Raw genomic sequence first — 21,446 nt, 5'->3', positions numbered from 1 at the left:
ATGGTGTATTTCGTTGATGGATTTCCTTATATTAAAACATTCCTGCATCCCTGTGATGAGGCCTACTTGATCAAGATGGATGATTGTTTTGATGTGTACTTGGATTCAGTTTGCAAGAAATTTATTGAGCATTTTTGCATCAATATTCATAAAGGAAATTGGTCTGAAGTTCTCTATCTTTGTTGTATCTTTGTGTGGTTTAGGTGTAAGAGTAGTTGTGGCTTCATAGAAGGGACTTGGTAGTACTCTGTCTGTTTCTGTTTTGTGGAATAGTTTGCACAGTATTGGTATGAAGTCTTCCATGAAGGTCTAATAGAATTCTGCACTAAACCCATCAGGTCCTGGGCTCTTTTTGGATGGGAGACTTTTAATAACTGCTTCTATTTCTTTAGGAGTTATGGGGTTTTTCCATGGTTTATTTGTTCCTGATTTAACTTTGGTATCTGGTATCGGTCTAGAAAATTGTCCATCTCTTACACAATTTCGAGTTGTGTTGAATATAGGTTTTTGTAGTACAATCTGATGAGTTTATTTAATTTCTTCAGATTCTGTTATTGTGACTCCCTCTTCAGACGTCATTTTATTAATTGGCATACACTCTCTGTGACCTCAGGTTAGTCTGCCTAAGGGTTTATCTATCTTATTGATTTTCTCAAAGAACCAGCTCCTGGTTTTGTTGACTCTTTGTAGAGACCTTTTTGTTTCTTCTTGGTTGATTTCATCCCTGAGTTTGATTATTTCCTGCCTTCTACTGCTCTTGGGTTTATTTAATGCTTGTTCTAGAGCTTTTAGGTGTGCTGTCAAGCTGCTGACATATGCTCTTTCCTGTTTCTTTTTGCAGGCACTCAGAGCTATGAGTGTTCCTCTCAGTGCTGCTTTCATTGTGTCCCATAAGTTTGGGTATGTTGTATCTTCATTTTCACTAAATTCTAAGAAGTCTTTAATTTCTTTCTTATTTCTTCCATGACTAAGTTGACATTGAGTTCATCTTCCATGTATATATGGGCTTTCTGTCATTTTTGTTGTTATTGATGACCAGCCTTAGTCCATTGTTATCCAATAGGATGAATGAGATTACTTTTATCTTCCTGTATCAGTTGAGGCCTGTTTTGTGACCGATTATATGGTCAATTTTGGAGAAGGTACCATGAGGTGATGAGAAGAAGGTATATCCTTTGGTTTTAGGGTGGAATATTCTATAAATATCTGTTCAATCCATTTGTTTCATAACTTCTGTTAGTTTCTCTATGTCTCTGGTTAATTTCTGTTTCCCCGAACTGTCCATTGGTGAAAGTGGGGTGTAGAACTATTATTGTTTGAGGAGCAATGTGTGATTTGAGATTTAGTAAGGTTTCTCATGGTTTAGGGACACAACTGCTATACAACTGACAACTATAGCAATCACCCAGAACATCTGCACAAAGCCCGTGACGGTTGGCCACATGAGGATGAGTGGCTTTCAAAGTTCATCATGATTTTTGGTAAGATCTTCCTTGTAATTGATGGCTTGACTTCCCACAAACATGTTCCAGTTTTGTAGAATCTCCTCCTTGGTTAGCATCTCATCCTTTCAGTGGCGAATCTCATCCTTGTCCAGCTTCCCATCCTTGTTCAGATCTGGGAAATCATTGAACTGCTCCCATTTGGACAAAACCCAGTCTGGCTCAGGGCCATTGTCCTCATGGGAAAAACATATCCACAATATACTCATCCTGGTCCACAAGTCCTTCCCTGTTCTTGTCGATATCCTCCAGGGTTTCCAGAACTACAATCTCCTTCATATGTTTCAACTGCTCTGGGTTCAGAAAGGCAATGAATCCCTCCCGAGTACCTGTCAGGTTGCTGTCAATGTCTGAAGCCTTAAACCTCCTCTCATCTCATGGAGGCATTTTTTTAAAGGTGTGATGATCAGAGCTATCTTGGAATTCAGCAAGGTTTCCCAGGTAGTAGCCATAAGTGGACTGCTTGTATTCTTCCCAGGAGATCTTTTCGTCTATGTCCCTATCATAATCCTTCCAGAGTTTAGCCACATTATGGTAGATGTATCTTTTTGGTACCTGTTTGATCCAAACTTTCAGCTGCTCAGTAGTAACAAGGCCGCCTCCATCACTGTCTATTGGATCAACAATTTTCCCCAGCCTCTCCTTGCTCTCATCCAGGCTTAGCTATCAAAGGTCTTGGAATGCTCCTTGCCCAGGAAGACCTCATGATCATACAGGAAGGTGTGCTTGTCCTCTGGTGGCCACTGGCGCAGCTCTGAATCGGGACAAACTATGTGCTCCTTGCTCATCATGCTCTTGGACCTGAACGCCAGGACCAGTGCCAGCAGCAGCCCATGGAGAGTCCCAGGCTGACACCTGGCACCAGAGTCACGAACAAAGGGAGGCAGCAGGGAAGTAGGGGGCTAGCAGCACCTTATCCACTGTCCCCTCCCCAGAGAGGGATTTTGTTACATTTCAAATGTTATCCCTTTTGCTGGTTTCCCATCCATAAAACCCCTTATTCTCCCCCTCCCCCTTCTACTATGAGGGTGTTACCACACCCACCCAACCACCCAGGCCTACCTGCCTCCCTGTTCTGACTTTCCCCTACACTGGGGCATCAAGCCTTGATAAGATTAAGGGCTTCTCCTCCCATTGGTGCCCAACAAGGCCATCCTCTTCTACATATGCAGCTATAGTCATGGGTCTGTCCATGTGTACTCTTTGGATGATAGTGTCAGCCCTGGGAGCTCTGGGTGTTCCTTATTGTTGTTCTTATGGGGCTGTAAACCCCTTCAGCTCCCTCAATCCTTTCTCTTACTCCTCCATTGAGGATCCTGTTCTCAGCTAAGTGGTCGGCTGTAAGCATCTGCCTCTGTATTTGTTATGCTCTTTAGTCTACTTATTGAACAGATCACCACAGAAGAACAAAGATGTATTGTCTTGGAGTGATGTTGTATCGACAAATAGATGATTTCTTACTTCTTAATGATGATTGTAAAAGAATTCCTAAAATTAGATTAGTAATTCAAAGCCCGTTTATAATAGGACTGCTCTTATGTTCTCTCTGATAATCAAAATTGCATTGAAAACTCTGCCATTCTTAAAGTGTCATGAGTAAATTACTTCTGCAATACCAAGCGGGCATCTCCAAATTAGAGCCCATTCTAAGAGCGTATAAACCAATTAACCAAAGTTCATAAAAAGAGAATTAATGACTTAATATAGGTGCAAGGACCAAACATAAAAAATTGACTGGATTTGCCTATAGGTAATTTCACTTACTCTTTTCTCACAAAAATTACAGTTTTTACTCTCCACGAACCTGTAGAGCCAGTGACAGATGATGACAGTTTATCCTGATAATTACTCTTAATGGATATGCATGTAAATATTCTCTGTTGTAAACTTATTATTCAACTTATGATTTGAATTCGTGTGCAAACTTGTGGTGAACTTTTTACCATGTGATGATGTATTCAGAAAGATATACAAATGCTGAGGACAAAGCAAGAGAAACCTTTTTACACAGAACTGAACCGAAGAGGACAAAACTCAAGAAGAACTTAGAAGTAAAGGCATAGTGTTGAGAATAAGGCCTTGAGAGTAAGGAAATTATTGTGACATAAGAGCAAGAGGAAAGGAGATAAGAAGAGTGCAAAGAGAACGTTTTAAGCGATCTTTTTGGAGGCAAACTTTTGTACAAACTTTTAGGAAAACTGAAGAACTTATAAATAAATGTTAAAATCACTGTTCATTAGCATTCAGCATGGCTCACTGGCTAGCCTCTGCTCTTCAGTCAGGCTCACTGGCTAGCCTCTGCTCTTCAGTCAGCCTCATGGGCTAGACTCTGCTCTTCAGCCTTCAGCGAGGCTCACTGGCTAGCCTCTACTCTTCAGTCAGCCTCATGGGCTAGCCTCTGCTTTTCAGTCATGCTCACTGGCTAGCCTCTGCTCTTCAGTCAGGCTCAATGGCTAGACTCTGCTCTTCAGTCAGGCTCACTGGCTAGCCTTTGCTCTTCAGCTAGGCTCACTGGCTAGCCTTTGCTCTTCAGCTGGGCTCACTGCCTAGCCTCTCCTCTTCAGCTGGGCTCACTGGTCTATGGGGTCCTAACACATTGATTAACCATCTGCTCATGACTGCCTGACCACACTGACCACCTGACCGCACTTATTTCTTAAAGCCATTCTCTAGAAAGATCACAAGAAACCAAAGAGAAACACCACCGGGACCTTTTCCCATGGGCTCCGCTTAACCTTAAGTAATTTTGTTACTGCTTTAAAAAAGTGAAATACAATTTTTGCTATTCATATGGCCAAGAGAGCTGTGCAGTAGTCATTGCTTTATGGAATTTGGTGCTAAATCAAAAGATTCCTTTATTCTATTACAATGTTATCTGTATGTTGTATGATGTATCTTTAGAAAACACAACACTAAATTCCTAAAATTTACATGTTTTAAGACATCAGTTCATGGAGAAACATAACTGCTTACCTATCTAGACTGACCTTTTTTGCTATATTGCAGGTACAATCAAGTTTCTACACTACTTCCATGATTTTCAAGAAGGCTTAAGACAAAAATAACTTGAACATAATGGCCAGAAAGGGGATTCTGTCAAGTTGTCTTATGTGGGACAAGATACCAAGATATGACTGGTAAACCTAAAACCACCTGTTCCCAAAACTAACAGAACGTATAGAAAATACATACTTTCTTACCATTCCTCTGCCCTGATGGTTAAGTGATTTATTGAGCACCTACTATGATCTTACCACTGTGCATCTAAGGGTGAAATGGTGAATAAAAAACTTAATAAAAAGCTTCATTAAGGAATAAAGAAAAATGAAACATAACTTTGAAACTCAGATTCCATTTAAGCAACACTACGATTTCTTAACTGGTGATTTCTGAAAATTTCATCATTTTTTACATGGGCTTCAACAGTAATGATACTCAGTCTCGATTTTGTTAGTCGCAAATATGCAAGTCACACTTCTTTCTTGGCTCCCACAACTGTCAACGGGAACAACACTGTCACTGTCCATTGTGCTTCCCTATCAATCCTGCTCTGGATGGTATAAATTCGAGTCTTTTAAATGTGAATACAGGCCACCAAAAATCCTTGAGGGGAAATTACACAAACCGGTATATTCTCTAAAACATTCACATAGAATTTTACTGATATCACAATGCAAATTCACTAAATATATTTAACCAATAAAAGCAGAAATATTGAATAGGTCTACAAAAAGGATCGGTAATCATATATACTTGAAAACAACTATCATGGAAACAAAGGATGTAATAGGAGATAAGATACATCACTAAAAGCTACACAAGCAGCAAAAAAGACACTACATTTCTTGGTTTAAAAGTTAGGTGATGGGGGTTGGGGATTTAGCTCAGTGGTAGAGCGCTTGCCTAGCAAGTGCAAGGCCCTGGGTTCGGTCCCCAGCTCCTGAAAAAAAAAAAAAGAAAAAAAAAGTTAGGTGATACACTTGATCTTTAAAGACAGGCAATGAACTTGATCTTGAAGCTCTCCAACTGTGCCCTGTCTGCATAGAAACTAAAGCAGTAGACGACAAGGCTAGATGCAGTTTTACAATGGCCTCTTTTTTTTTTTTTTTTTTGTACAATATACTTACTTATACGTTAGACAATGCAGCTGTCTTCAAACACACCAGAAGAGGGCATCAAATCTCATTACAGATGGTTGTGAGCCACCATGTGGTTGCTGGGATTTGAACTCAGGACCTCTGGAAGAACACTTAGTGCTCTTAACCACTGAGCCATCTCTCCAGCCCTCATAACGGCCTCTTACACGGCATCAAAGTGCTCTACTTCACTAGATGGATCCAGGGTGATAACAGAGAAACGTTCACAGTTCCTGAGCACTTCTGAGTTCAAATACCTCCAGCGCCAACTCTGTGCTGTTGGCACATTCTGACCTGTATCCTAATTGTTATCAGCCACAAAAAGGACGGGTTAGCACCACACAGTATTCACTGCCCTATTCTAAAAACCCTTTCGATTCTGAAAAAGCAACATTCCATGCTTGCTCCATATTTGAGGAAGCCAAATGGTTGGTCTGGCTCAAGGCTTTACTTTTCTTAGCTTATCAACTTTCTTTTTCCACTTCTTGTCACAGGAAATATTTTTTATGCTGCAACTACACTGCAATATTTGAACGAAACCACCATAAACTCTGGGTGTCACCTCCTGAAATTTAAAATTCACCTAGCAATTCGTGGCCTTCTAAACAGCACCATGGAAAATAAACGAAAACAAGCAAAACCATTCCAAAGGCACTTGCTGATCTGGAGGCCTGCTCAGAGCAGGTAGGGGAAGAATTAAATTATGCGGAGCTGTAATCTCTCAGAGCTTTGCAGGCTAAAAAAGAGGGAATCTCTGTTTCTGTTCCCTTTCTCCAAGTAATTGAAGGAGGGGTATTTTACATCCTCCCAATACAATCCCTTGCAAGGGGCAACCAATTACAAATAGATTAGAAGAAATCTATTAAATAATATATATATTCATTGCCTGAGGTTTTAAGAAAATATATTCCCACGATCCCCGATTCCCGTTCTTTAACATACAATAGAAACATTACAGGGAGCTCGCCACCAGGCTAAGCTGCCTCTGAAAAGCCTGTCCTGCCCTGGGAGGTACAAGGCCATTTAATTCAAGTCAATCTAGAGAGAGGTGAGAGCCCCAAGTTGCTCTGGGGATGTCAGAGCACAACTCTCATGCACACTCCAAATCACCTGTCCAATCTTTCTCAATGCCATGGGCTTTGCAATCCCTGCTTCAGCTCTCCAAACATCCCTGAATCCTCGCTTCCCCTACCCAATGGGCTCACTTTGCAAAGCCTCCTTTTGGCACTGCTTCCCCAGGGCTGGGAGAGTGAGTTCAAGAATGCCCGCGGGTCTCCTACCTACATTGATGCTGCTGCTCTGGCAGCTTGCTGTCCCTGGGGACCAGACCTGCGGCAAGGCTAGGGGTCTGTGCGAATGCCATGCCTCGAGGTACCCTGGCAGGACTGGCCCGGGCTATGTCCCTGGACACTCCGAGGCTGAGGTCACCATTGGAAACCCCGCCACTGTCAAAGCACGCCGGACCGTGGCCCAGGTGACCCCCAGCGCCGCTACTGCCCCCTTACCTGGCTGCTTCTTCCACGTTTTCTTTTCTTTTTTTCTTTCTCTTTTTGATCGCGATGTGGCGCCTGCAAAGAGCTCGCCTCCAGCAAGGAGGACATCATGCAGGCAGAATCACCTCTTTGGCCTGCGGCGGTCGGAGAGGGAGAGAGAGTTTAGTCACTCTCAGCGGCGGCCCCACTGCTGGCACTTGTGAAAGAAAACCACGCCCAAGCACACGCGCCACTGCAGTCGCCAAAAATGTCGTGCGCGCTGCTTCCCGTCAGGCCCTGCGCTCACCTACGAATTCCCAGTGCCTTAAGGTCCCACGCTCACTGAAGAGCTCTGTGTGCCCTCAGTCCAGGCTCATGCTCGGTGGAGCCGGGGTGGGGAGGATACATGCAGCCACTCCGCAACACGGGCAACGCGGGGAGGCGCGTAATGCGGAGGTCCGGGCTCCAACAAGGCCCCTAAGTCCCCTCTCGTGGCTCTGTGGAGGCCCAGGGCTGCTTCTGAGCGCCCCCAGGCACACCATGATCTGCCCACGGCCATCGCCTGCTGAGCTGCACGCTGCCCCCTACAGGCCGCGGGGATCTGTTCAGGCGCCAGTGCGAGCATTGGGATTGTGTTTGAAACTCTCCTAAACCGGCTCAGCAGGGCACAAGCCACCCCCACCTGTCCTCACCTGAAGGCATCCTTAGGGGGCAGCTAGCTCACATCCCACAGGTAGGCCGCTGGGCACCTGGCCATGGTCTTGGTTCTGCACCTTGTTGCCAGCCCCCCACTCACAACCCGGTCCCTTCCATCCTGCTCCCACCGAACTTCCTCAGTGGAGCAAACCCATTTCACATACAGAAATCAATTCCTTATATGTCCCTGGACTGCTAAACCCAACAGGACAGAATGAAGGGGTCTTCCTGTAGGAGTTCTCTAAAAGTAATGTTTTCACTAATCACCTAAATGATCCTGCCATTCCTGTAGTAGACTCTAATCTTCTGCATTTACATGTCAATAAAAAAAATTGATGTAGCCAACAAAGATTCTTCAACCCTTTCACTGAGAGCTCTGAAGTGAGTAGGGGCATCCTGAGAGTCATACACCCAGAATGGGTTGTTGTTTTAGTTGTTTGTTTGGCTGTTGTTTATGGACCTACTGTCTAATTCACAAATGCCCTCCAAAATGAACACTTGTCTAGTTCACTCTAAATTCCCAACAGATCGTATCAGGGAGATTTCGTTGAAATAAACTTGGGATTTAAATTAAAACCTTCCCCAAAGCATTTTGGCAGATCTGTAACTAATGATGCCAGACACCCAAGGCCTGTACCAGGTTCTGATTGATCCCTGACCTAAGTACTTGTCTCCCACAAACTCCTGCTCACACATGGGTTAGAAAGATACTGGCTCCACAAGCAGCCAACGGTTTGGTACCTTGATATGGTGACAGGAAGAGGCGTGTTCCTGGAACATGCAATTCTTGGCTCGCAACCGGATTTTTAAGCTCAGTTAAGAGGTTTTTTTCCTTACAAACAATACAGTAAGCAAGTATTTCTCCTCCTTCATGCCGATGCCTCTTCAGTTACTAAGGGATTTCCATCACGCCTGTTCTGTGAGGAATGGTGTTCAAGACATTGTAAATAGTATGCCAAAATCTTTGCTGAAGTGTTTTCATGGCATTGTAAATTTCATAGAAGTTAGAGTTCTTTGCACATGCACTTATCCATCCATATTGACCTATAAAACATTTTAGTCTTCTACTACAGAGTCAACTAACTGGGACTCACAGGGGCTCACAGAGATTGAACCAGCAAACAAAGAGCATACAGGGAGCTAGACCTAGGCCTCCTACACATAGTAGCAGATGTGCTAATTGGTCTTCATGTGAGTCCCCTAACAATTGGAGTAGAGATTGTTGCCAACTCTGTTGCCTGCTATTGGTTCTTCTTCCCCTAACTGGACGGCCTGTTTGTGCCTCGGTGGGAGAGGATGCGCTTAGTCTTGCTATGAATGGGAGGTTCCAGGGTGTGGCAGTACCCAAGTGGGACTTCCCCTTCTCTAAGAAGAAGGGAGGAGGAGGAGGTAGTGGGGGAAGGATTTGTAAGTGTTGAACTGGGAGGAGAAGAGGGATGAGGGGCTTATTAGGATGTAAGGTAAAAAAAAAAAAGAAACAAGGAAAAAAAACAATAATCCCTAAAAAATAAAAACTGCTTTAGTCTTCTAAATCTAAGCTGCTGATTCCAAAGAGAGAGAACTAGAACCCTGAGAGAGACAGATGATCTCTTTGAAAAAGAAAGGTGCCTGCTTAGCAAACAGAGACTGTCTCAGAGAAGTGCACTCATCAATTCTGAAAGGCAGGTTGGTGTAACAAGGATCACAGGTTGGGAATATTCCCAGGATGAAAATGAAAGAACATATGAGAACTAGGGCATTCCTTGTGCAGCCAGCACAGTCATCGAATGCAGGCAAGAACAGAACAGCAGAGAGGACTGAAAGGTGTATTAGTGGTCCTCCTGGCATGTGCGGCTGATTCCAAGCCTCAGGTAAGAGGCTTGAATTCTAAGAATTCAAGAATTCTAAGAACATCTAAGATTTCTGGGGTGAGTAGGACATCAGAGAGTAGTTCACATCCAGGTTGTCCGCAAAGCATGCTTATGTCCGTCTGAGCTGACACCACTCCCTTGTGACAGAAGGAAAAACAGCATAGCAAGAGCAGGCACACATTTGTTCCCATTTCACAGACAAGATGCTAAGGCATAACTGAAATTATGCAGCTCTTCTAGAGCCAACCCTGTTTATGTCACAACTGATCAATTTCAAGGACGCCATCCACTAAAGTACAGGTCAATAGAATGGGTAGTTGTAGACAGGACCATCGTTTCCAGAACAGTCCCACGACAGTCACCTGGATAGTTAATACCTTAACCAGAGCACTGAGGTTTGGAGAATGCCCATCTTCTTGTTCTTTCCCCATTTTCCTCCCTGGAACCACAGGACTAAGAAATACTTCCGAATATCCAGGAACCATCACCATCTTGGTAAGCTTGAGGCTCGTCCATGTAGCTCAGCAAAGAAGCAGTGAGTTTGTATCAGGCACGTGGTTTCATTTGACGGTTTCTCAAAGTCTCCTCTCTTAACTCACACAAATACACATGGGCTGTTACTGCTCTTTCCCCATTTTATGGAGAGAAATAAGGAGTCAGGATGATGAGTGTCCTGACAAAGAAGTGAGATCTCTCTTATACTCATGAATAGCTTAAACCTCACCTTACTCTACCAAAGACATCTCCAATCTCTGAACTGCACAGAGAAGACTCAGCTGCCTCCTCCACTCCTCCTGTATTTAAAGGAGTGTGAGTCTTGAACCTCCAGGATGATGGTGGGATGTATATAAGGCAGAAGGATTCTGGAAGAAAAAGATTAAAACCAGAGCTTCCTTTTACTCCAGCTGCTCCAAACTAAAGAACTGGTGGGGCTTGAGCTCGGTCCCATCTGGTGGACATCTGACCTCAAGCTCCTCTGAAAGGGAACATTTGAGATTAAATGAAGGAGACACAGAGAGAACTGCTTGTACTAATTTGACCCTGGTCGGGGTGGAGGCTAACGAGAGAACTTTCCCCAAACTGCCTGCCAGAGTCCTATTTCATTTAGATGATGCAATGGCTTATCTAGGAAGTCCAACAAAGTGTCTCCAATCAGCCTGTGACAAAATGTTCCTCAGCAAGGCCATTGACTGCACAGGGTTGGCTACATGACTCAGGCAGGAGGGGTCTCTGCAAAGGGCAAGTGCTGAGATGACTAAGAATCCCAGGACACTGAGAGCAGATGATCAGCAAGAATTAAACTGAATGCTGAGAATAGGAACCTATGGGTGGGTCATAACATCCTGGAAGCTCCCTCTGTAAGCACATATGGGAACAGCAGGGGACCCTGAGAAATATGGCTGCAGGTGAAGGCACTATAATATATGACAGAATCTTCAGACAAATTGAAAAGAAAGTCCACGGCTGACAGGGGAACAGGAGAAGTAAAGCAGACTACGCAACATATGGAGAGTATACCGAGAACAAAGGGTTAAAACATGCTCTTTCGTTACACAAACTAATTGTATATAGAAATAGACAAATGCCCTTCTGCTGAAACAAGAAACAAGAGCATCAATTCTACGACACCATATTCTCCCATTACATTTACAATTAAATAAAAAGAATAGTGTTCTACAGAGACAAGGTCAGAAAAATAAAAGCCAATGTTCCACACTAGTCCTCTCAGAAGGAAACTAGAGTAACAACGAACACATATTAACTCTGTACCCAAAATGCCTAGCACGGAAGTAATGAGCCAAAACACAGTAAGAAAGTAAAAACACAATCATATAAAATAATCCAACACAAAAGTAGTATGCATTCTGACAAATCAGGACAAACTGGCAGACTATTAACCACTAAAAAAACAGCAAAAAGGTACTGTGATCAGCGAAAGGTTAAATTGATTTTTATTACATTTTAAGAAACACTGTTCAGTGTTAGTTATTCAGCTTAGTGGTAAAGGGTTTGGCCTGGGTTTCATCCCTAGCCTGCAAACAAAGGAACCAAAAAAAGCCATTATTCTGAGCTGCAAGTGTCTGACTAATTGATTTAATAGTCATACTTTCCTGACTTTGCACAGGCATGTAATAAAAACACAGAGTCAGAAACAGAAAACAGTTGGGTGAGCTAGGTGATATTTTCCCAGTACATTAGTTATGAGTTCTTTCAAAGCTTTTAAACAATAAGTCATTCCTATACTACTTAAATTGCTCTAAGATAAAGTTTTAAGGTACAGCATGCTTTCTTCAAAACAGTATGAATTTTTTGAGCCCCAACTTCATCATAAAATTACAAAACCTGAGTAACATTTTACAATTAAAGAAAAAGAGGAGGGAACCCATCCTACAGAGAAACAGTCAAGATTCTCCCTGGAGTAGAGTGTTTGTATCCGTGTACTTGACTATAAAAAATTAGCAACACAGGTATGGCTCCTTCTACACCAACTGCCACTAAGTACCATTTGGACATTCCATCACAATGTTCTCAAGAAGAAAGATTGCAAACAAACACAAAAAAGAATGAAATTTAATATCTTTTTTATCAGGCTGGAGAGCCAGCTTGGTGGTTAAGAGCTCTACTTCTCCTTTGCTCCCAAGTTCAATTCCCAGCAACCACATGGTGACTGACAACTATCTTTAGTGGGATCCAATGCCCTCTTCTGTCTGGTGCTCTCTTCTATCATGCAGGCACACTTGCAAACAGAGTGCTCATGTACATAAATAAATAAATATTTAAAAACTAAAACCTTCTAATCAAGTTAATGTATCTACATCTAGAAGCTAGAAAAGGGTCACAGCAATATTAAAAATTAAAATAATTCAGAAATGGCAAAGGGATGTAAGAGAGTCATAAAATTCACTGGACAAGATAGTGTATGCCTGGAATCCCAACACTCACAAGGCTGAGGGTGGTGGATTGCCTTGTGTTCAAGGCTAGCCTAGACTACAGTCTGAGACCTTATATTAGAAAACAAAACAATTGGGGAGGAGATGGAGAGAGAGACAGAGAGACAGAGAGACATAGAGACATAGAGGGAGTGGGAGACACAGACAGAGAGAGAGACAGGGACAGAGAGAGACCTCGATGTCATTTCTTGCACTGATGGCAAGCTACTGAAGAATGTGAATGTCTCCTACCAAACACTGAGATAAAGCTAATAACAGAATGGGTTTCTTATTAAGGTACCATAAAATGTAGATGGAAAAGTAAAGGAATGTATCATAAATAAAAGAGAAATCACACATTGGAAAGCCTAAATTTAGAAGACTATGTATGTTTAAGTCATAGGGGAAGGGATGAGATGATGTGGGGGAGAGAATAATTGGAATAAATTGTATAGTGTATGAAAATGTTAACTAAGAGCAACCAATGAAAAGAGAAAAGCAGGTTTAATTTACAATGAAATTGAGTTCCCATATGACACTATGTAACATTTTGTAAATATTAATTATATTAATTATCTGCAATAAAAATCAATTGTTATTAATGATGTGGTTGTGTTCATACAAATTTCAAATATTTTAGATTCTTTTTATTTATTTGCTTATTTATTGATTGATTTTTTAAGATAGGGTTTTGCTATGTAGACCAGATTAACCTCAAAAAGGAGATCCACCTGCCTATGCCACCCAAGAGCTAGGATCAAAAGTGTATACTCACCCATGAAATTTACATTCTGAAAGTGATAATAAAATTACAGCTATCAACTTGGTACAATTACTGAACAGTGATCAACTGAATAGAAATATCAGAAACACATTTAAGGCATTAGATTACAGTTGTCAAAAGAATCTTGAACAGCATATATAATTCAAAACACCCAGGAGACACATTTTGAAGAAAAAAACAAAAAAGTGGGAAAGATAGTTGAAATATTTTTCATCTATTAAACATTTTAAAGTGCATTCGATATGAAGGCTGTGATATACTTCACATTTTTGCTTATATACCACCTTCAATTTTATGTGCATTCTGCAAATATTGTCCATGTTTATTCAGGCTCTTACTATTTCCCCATGACTGATGACATTCACAGAAATCAGATTGAGCAAACTGTATATGTTGAGGTATAATAGAATTGGATTCTAACAGTATAGCATAAAAATATGTATATATAACTTCCCATATATGTGTATATGCATATGTAAATGCCTAAAGAAAATGAGTATCACTATATCATTGTGGTAATATTTTCGTCAAAATCCTGAGAACGTTGAAATGGCATCAATAGTAACCAGATTGGCAAAAAAAAAAAAAAAAAAAAAATCCACAAAGTAAAACACTTATAAAAAAATCTAACAATACTAGCAAAAGATACAAAAATATTAAAGTCTCAATGAAATACTGTATAATATTTTTCAACTCTAGAATATGTATTTTTGTACAACTATCAATAAAAGGCATGAATTTTGAAGAATTCAAAAGTAGTGCAGTATAATTATGCAGTGGTCATTACTGTTGCATACTATTTTACATAACTGCATACACTCTCTTTCTTTTGTTCCGTGGTCTAGTGATGAACTTGGGTAGATTTATGGGGAACCATTGCATTGTAGACTTGAACTGGATTAATTTGGGGGATAGTAAGTCATATATTGGTAAAGTTGCTTTAAAAATAAACCTCTGGATATTGGTAACAGCAAGTAATTCTCCCTGAAGGAAAAACCAGACAGCAGGAATCTAGACCACTGTTGTCCATGAGTAATTTCTAGATGATAGAAATATTCAATATCTGCTGTGCTTCTGGCTATGGATTCTGGCTGGCTATTTGCCTCCTGCTTTGCCTGCTGTGACTAAAGAGGAAGATTTTAGTTCTAAGTTTAGTTCATCTCAAATAGCCATGTGTGACCAGTGGGTGCCATTTGGACAGTGTAGCCACAGAAAACTGAAGCAGTATAACCAAAGACTCACCTAGGAGTCAGTTGACCTCCTAGATGTGACTTGGGAAAAGGTTGGCAATGTAGCCTCTTGTGGGGCTTACCTTTACCAAAAGCAAACTGTGAATCCTTTACTCTTCTGCAATAGTCAGAATGTAACTGGTCTCACACCCACCCCAACCCTCACCAAAGACACTTGATAGGGAGCTTAATCCACTGTGTCCTTTAGATTTCAGTTTAGTAAGCACTTCCTTCAAAGTGGAGCAGACTGAGATTGCCAAGTCCAATGAAGAATGAGATTGGACACACATACTTGGGGAAGGCTGGGTCCAAGGGCTGGAGAAAATGCAGTATCCCAGAAGCTGAGCATGTTTATTATATAGTTGGCCAGGAGCAGGGTTGTTGCACACAGCAGCAAGGAGGTGGGCATTACATGCTGATAAACAAGGAGGGGAGGACTATGTATATGTAAATGACAAGGGGCAGATTTAGCTAATCTCAGTAGGAGCAGTCTCTGCAGGGAGCAGTCTTCAGGCTGTAAATATCCAGATGGGGCCAGGGAGAAAGGTAAAGTAGACTTTTTCTGCACACACTATCAACACCATCCTGAGAAGGATTTGCCATGTGTCTGAGCCTCAAGGGCATGGGGGCCTTTGCCTTTTCCCCATGGATAAATGGCTTTGTGTCCTTGGCATGGACATGCTCATGGTTACTGCACACATTCACTCAGGGCTTCACTTCCTTGGGGCTTCCTCTGCTCCCACAGTGAGATCTCCAAAGAAAAACAGAAACCAAAAAAAAAAAAAAAAAATTGTGCAGTGAAGTGGTTAATTCTCTAAGGTGTACAGATCCAGTGTCCTAAATCTAGGACTTCCTCACAGGCTACAGAAAATCCTGTGGACCTAAAATAAGAAAGAAAAATTAAATAAATAATATAAAATACAACAACAACAACAACAACAAAATCACCACCTCCAACCACAACAAAAACAAAATACAAACAACAAAAAAATAAAAAAAAGACCCATGCTCCCCCCCAAAAAATGAAAGGGAGAAAAAAATTCTAAAAGTTTTTCATAGAAAATTGTTTAAGCAAAACACACGGGAATTGTACATAAAAGTGTTAGTGTGCTGAGATGTGAGGCCCACTCACAGCATGCAGCATTTGGAAGTCTCAGACAACTTAACAGAAGAAGACTCCTGATTATTCTTTGTGACCACTTTCCACATACTACTTACAGCTTAATACTAACCTTCATAATTGAGTTGGGGACAGTATTCACCATAGCAGCATATTGAAGCATTAGTGCACAAAGACACACACACACACACACACACACACACACACACACACAAACACACACTCACACACATGCACACACATTCGAACACACACACACTCACATACACAGTCACACACACACACAAAACACACACACACAAAACACACACACACAAAACACACACACACAAAACACACACACACACACTCAGTAGCACACAGGAGAAATGTATATTCTATGAAGTTTCTTGGCATATTTTTATTTGTAAGCCTCAATGCTGGAGTAGTCTTGGTATTCCTTAAAGGGGGGCGGTGGGGTCAGGCTTCATTTTCCCCTTTTTGAAATGACAGATATCTGTGTGTTTAACTTACTCTGATGGCTTTTAAGGCTGCCTCAGCCTATTTGAAAGCATCCAGGTCACCTTGGTAAGGACAGTGGTTGTTCTTCTTATTCGCAACTGGTTTGTATCAGAAGAGTTTTTCGCATCCTTACCAATATTAGAAGTTTGCTGACACAAGCAGCTTCACAAACAGTAAAATTATTGTGGTTGTGCCTTTCTGGAGGACATTAAAATTTACATGTTTTCGATATCGCTTTTTTTTCTTATCACTTAGTCCTACTTTAGTGCTGTTCAAATGTGGCAATTCAGCCAGCATCCCTTTGCTCCAGGCACTCAGCACCCCATTCCAGTCACTGATCTGGTGTATACTTGGTCCCAGAGATGGACAGCAGAGGGACTTGACACACAGCATCCACACTGCTCCATTGCTTTGCTTTTTGTAAATTCTTTACAATGGCTATTTCTTGATTTATAATTACTATGACCATGACTTGTCTTGATATTTCGAGACAGCATCTTATTACGTGGCCCAGGCTTGCCTTGATTTCCCAATTCTCTGGCCTTAGTCTTCCACCATTTCCTGATTCTCAGTTTATTATTAGAGGTAGTTGTATGGCTCTATTTTCTAATCAAATGTTCTTCTGGCTTTATTACTTTGCCCTTTCCACAGACTTTTACTAATTATGCAAAGTAGATGGTATTTAATATTTAAATACTGGTACATTAACTCATTAGTCCCCAAGACAAGTCTGAATTAAACACTCGTTTTCATCCTCACCGTGCAGATACGGGAATTGAGTCAAACACAGGTAAAATAACTTCTCCACAGTTGAACATCTAACCGGTGTGAGAGCCAAGGTTTGAGTCCAGCTAAAAGTAGATTGGCATATAATGGGTTGGTCTGGTCCTGCTGTATATTCAAATGGTAAATTCTGTTCCCTAAGGTCTGGTCGCTCCAGGACAAGGAGATCCTCATGTGTACCAGATTTTTGTTTCTTTGTTTGTTTGTTTTTGTCTCTCGAGTTATCCCTTACTGGTTAATAAAAATCCCTACAACATGGGCTGGGCAGAAGAGAGGGGACAGAGCAAAGTTTTCCAGGGCTTGGGGGCTCTGGCAGGGTCCACAAGGAGAAGAAAAGGACATGGGAGGAGAAGGAAGGAGACACCACCCCATAGGGTAGGTGGATTGTGAGTATATTTCCATGAGGGCCAGCCTGTTAGAACAGGTGTGGCCCAGGCAGGGCATGGTAGGACATACCTCAGGGTTATTGACAGGGAAGCAGGAAAATTGCACAGAGGGTTGATGCCTGCCCAGTTCTAGTACTTGGACGCTTATTATAAATCTAAAAGTTTTGTGTTTTTTATTTGGGAACTAAATGATCTATGGTGGGGTAGAAACCCCCTAATAATATTTATTGTTGCAATGGACACTCAATTATTGTGGTTTTAAATATAACACACATTGAATTTCACAGTTCAGATGAGAGGCTTTTTATATTTCCAATGTGACTGTACACCTGAGGTCATGTCTACATATAGAGAAGTAACATGGCAGAAATACCTAGAACATGTTAAGGTCACCACACCGACCAAATGAAAGCTACAAGCTCTACAGACTATGATGGATGAGGAGAAGGCTAAGTACTCTCTAGGAGTCCCCTTCCCTAGACTTGGGATAATACTACCAGTAAGCCAAGACTATATTCCTCTTTCATTTCTCATGGAGCCAGTGGTAGACCCACATGTATGATTTCTTTGACTGCAGTGTTTTTTTTTTTTTTCCAAGCGCTGCCCTGTTTGAGGACTTGGAAATGGTAAGCACCATCAGAGGAAGGCCAGCATATGAATTCTGTGTAACTCTGCTCTGACAGCATATAGCACAATCCTATCAAGTACTGGAGGCCTTTCAAGAAAGATTAATAAACCTCTAGGATCAAAAGGAAGCAACCCGAGGGCCACATGGCTATAAATCAAGTCTGAAACTATAGCCGAGTATGAAAGTTCAGCCTTGGATTTTATGTCAAACAGCATTAGCATCCAAAAGAAAAACAAAACTGAAATGGCAAGATGGCGGGGATATCTAAGTCATATAGAAAAATCCCAGTGCAAAGACATCTAGGAAAGAGACATATCCACAAAGCTTTCACCAAGAATCCCTATTCTGTGTTCTATAACATTATATATACATACACAGAGTGAATCCTCATTTATGGTCAGTTATGGGGATTGATTCTTGGAACTTACCTTTGAGATAGAAATAGATGTATTTGACAAGTGCTCTTGGGGACCATGGCTGTGACAAAGAGGAGAGAAGAAGATTGGGCAGAGAGCACTCTGCCTCTATTGCAGTCACAAGAGTCTGCAGGCAGCCCTGTGTGGGGCTCAGGAGTGTGGCCTGACCCTGAAGTCTTAGCCTGAACTGGAACAAACAGGAGGCCCAGCCTTAAATTCACCATTGACTAAGGACTAGGATCCTGGTCAGAGGACATAAGCTCAGGAGAGTTGAACGCCCTTGGATTGAATTCCAGGCAGCTGAGAGAACATGTGCCTCAATCCTGATAGCAGAGTGAGTTATACATGATAGATTGTATTCCATTTCAGCTTTCACAGCTCTAGGGGATGGGCTGGGGACAGGGGAGGGCCGGGAGAGGGGAAACAGGCAGACTTAGGTATTCTAGTTTTGTTTATTCAAGATTCCACTTCTCTGTTGTATCCCTGATAGACAGACAGGTAGGCAGGAATATTTGTTTGTTTGGCTTGGGGTTTCGGTTTGGTCCATTTGTTGGTGGATTTTGTTTTGTTTTGTTTCATTTTGTTTTTTGTGAAGTGTGGTGACTTGGTGCCTACACGAGCCATGGCAGGAAAAATAAATAAGTAAAGATCTCTGAAACACAAATCTGGGGTGGGCTCTAGCATGTCCCTGGGCACGAACGCATGCACACTTTGTTGACACGCACTCAAGGACACACTGGCTTCTACAATGTTTGGTTTCTGAGTGTGTGTCATACAGAACCTAACAGAATATATAATGAACTCTGGCAGTGACAGCAGAAACAACCTATGAGAAGGCGTCCTTGCAATATTAGTAACTGTAAAAAAGGGCAGGCTAGCCAGATGAGAGTTATCTTAACCAATCTGATGTAGGCCTCCTTCACACGGCATCTAGGCCTTAACGGTTCCCTTAGGCCATCACATTGTTTTACCTAGACCTTTAACAGCCAGCAGCTTTGCCCTCTGAGCCACCAGTCTACAGAGGACTTCATAGAGAAACCCTGTCTGAAAAACTAGGGGAGGGAGACAAACAGATTAACAGATCTCCCTCCCTCTCTCTCTCTCTCTCTCTCTCTCTCTCTCTCTCTCTCTCTCTCTCTCTCTCTCTCTCTCTCTGCGCATGTGTTTGTGTGTTCAACCGGGGAGGCAATGGCAGATAAATGTTTGCCCTTCCTCTGTAAGCCAGGCCATTCCATTACTGCCTTTCCTTTTTCTTAGTTTGTTTGGTTCATTCCAAGTTAATTGTATCTGTCTCTTTATTTTCCTCTTCATTTCTTTAGTGGAGTCAGGGGTATTTGCACAAAAGCCCTGGAAATCAGTACGTGGATCAGGTCTGCAGCCTGCTCACAGAGTTCTACCCACCTCCACCTCTCAAGTGATGCAATTAAAGACCTGCAGCACCACACCTGGCTTATTTTCACATGTGCATTTACTTTAGTTCCAATGTTCATTCAGGTCTGTTAGAGGGGGGAGGGAAGGAGGGAAGAGAGACAAAGAGTGACAGAGAAACAGTGACAGAGAGGGAGAATTGTAGGTTATTGTTCCATCTCTTCAATTACTGTCTATTGGTCGCCATCGTGACAACCATGCCCTGCAACCCTACCTTGGGTAAGATCAAGCATAATGGCGGCAACCATATAATTCACGCTTAGTCGCACTGAACACTCCGGTCATCACTACCTGTGGAGAATTGTAAGGGGGCTCCTCTGATCTAGAGAGTAGTACCCTTGAATGAAATGAGGATCACAACAAGCATTATTTGTTTTGAAATGTAAGACGTGGAAAGAACTATATGTGTGGATTTACAGAGAGACAGACAGGACAGGACAGGACAGGACAGGACAGGACAGGACAGGACAGGACAGCAGAAAAAAACAAGAACACAAACAAAACTCAAAATGGAAGTCTGATTACAAATAGTCTCTGTCTGCACTGTCCCTCTAGTGTTGGTGGTCCAGCTTATAAAAGCTTATACATGGGTGGGTGCGGAAAATGCTGCTGGGTGTTCAGTTCAGTCCAAGATTATTGCGGATAACTAGACAACAAATAAAGCAGTTAGACTGACTTCTACAGTGTTTGGTTTCTGAGTGTGTTATCACACAGAAGAACCTAATAGAATATTTAATGAATTCTGGCAGTAACAGCAGAAACAACCAATGAGAAAGTGTCCTTATAATATTAGCAAGTGCAACAAAATGGCAGACTAGCCAGGTAACAGTTCCATAGCCATTAACTCATCTGACATAGGCCTTCTTCACATTGCATCTAGATAAGCCTTCCTATCTTCCTCTCCAGTGCTGAGACCAAAGTGAGATCAAAGTCATGCATCACCATGGGTGCCTTCCTTTTTATTTGTTTCTTTCATCCTAGGAAGTGTGTGTGTGTGTGTGTGTGTGTGTGTGTGTGTGTGTGTGTGTGTGTGTGTGTGTAGGGGAGAGAAAGGAGAGGGAGAGAGAGAGAGCTTTAGAGAGAGAGAGAGAGAGAGAGAGAGAGAGAGAGAGAGAGAACTTTAAAATCAGCACTCAAGCCTTTTTTCTTCCTATCCCTATCCTAATACCCCCAAACCAGCAATAAAACCACCAGCACCAGAGCAGTAGAAGATGAAATCTCTAGTCTGAAAAACTAGAGGGAGATAAACAGATCTCTCTCTCTCTGTCTCTGTCTCTTTCTCTCTCTCTCTCTCTCTCTCTCTCTCTCTCTCTCTCTCTCTCTCTCTCTCTCTTCCTCATAATTTGTTAAAGTGTTCCCTTTGTGCTGTGTGGATTCTACTTTATTAGCAAGTTTCACATCGTACTAGCTACAAAGAGGAGTCAACAGTCTCTTGGTGGGCAGGCAGTTGTTGCCTGCTTTAAATATTTTTTGTGTGTTTGTTTGTTGGTTTGTTTCAAAACCCAGGGCCTGTCTTCGTTCAACAGATCCAAACCCAGTTCTCCAAGGGGAAAATGGAGTCAAGTCCGAAGTCACTGGCATTTAA

The 21,446-nt window shown here is 42.0% G+C and overlaps 1 long non-coding RNA gene across 1 annotated transcript; it reads right to left on the bottom strand.

Moving 5' to 3' along the window:
- Positions 1–4,838: 4,838 nt before the first annotated feature.
- LOC148001939 (uncharacterized) lies at positions 4,839–7,657 on the bottom strand. The gene is made up of 3 exons (XR_015634453.1): positions 7,418–7,657; positions 7,144–7,265; positions 4,839–5,442 (listed from the first exon to the last, which is right to left on the bottom strand). It is a non-coding gene; the product is annotated as an uncharacterized LOC148001939 (long non-coding RNA).
- Positions 7,658–21,446: the final 13,789 nt, after the last annotated feature.

The sequence above is a fragment of the Rattus norvegicus genome, chromosome 12 (assembly GCF_021556685.1).
Source record: "Rattus norvegicus strain SHRSP/BbbUtx chromosome 12, alternate assembly SHRSP_T2T, whole genome shotgun sequence".
In the NCBI taxonomy this organism is placed as follows: domain Eukaryota; kingdom Metazoa; phylum Chordata; class Mammalia; order Rodentia; family Muridae; genus Rattus; species Rattus norvegicus.
This window is presented reverse-complemented; position numbering and strand designations above follow the sequence as displayed.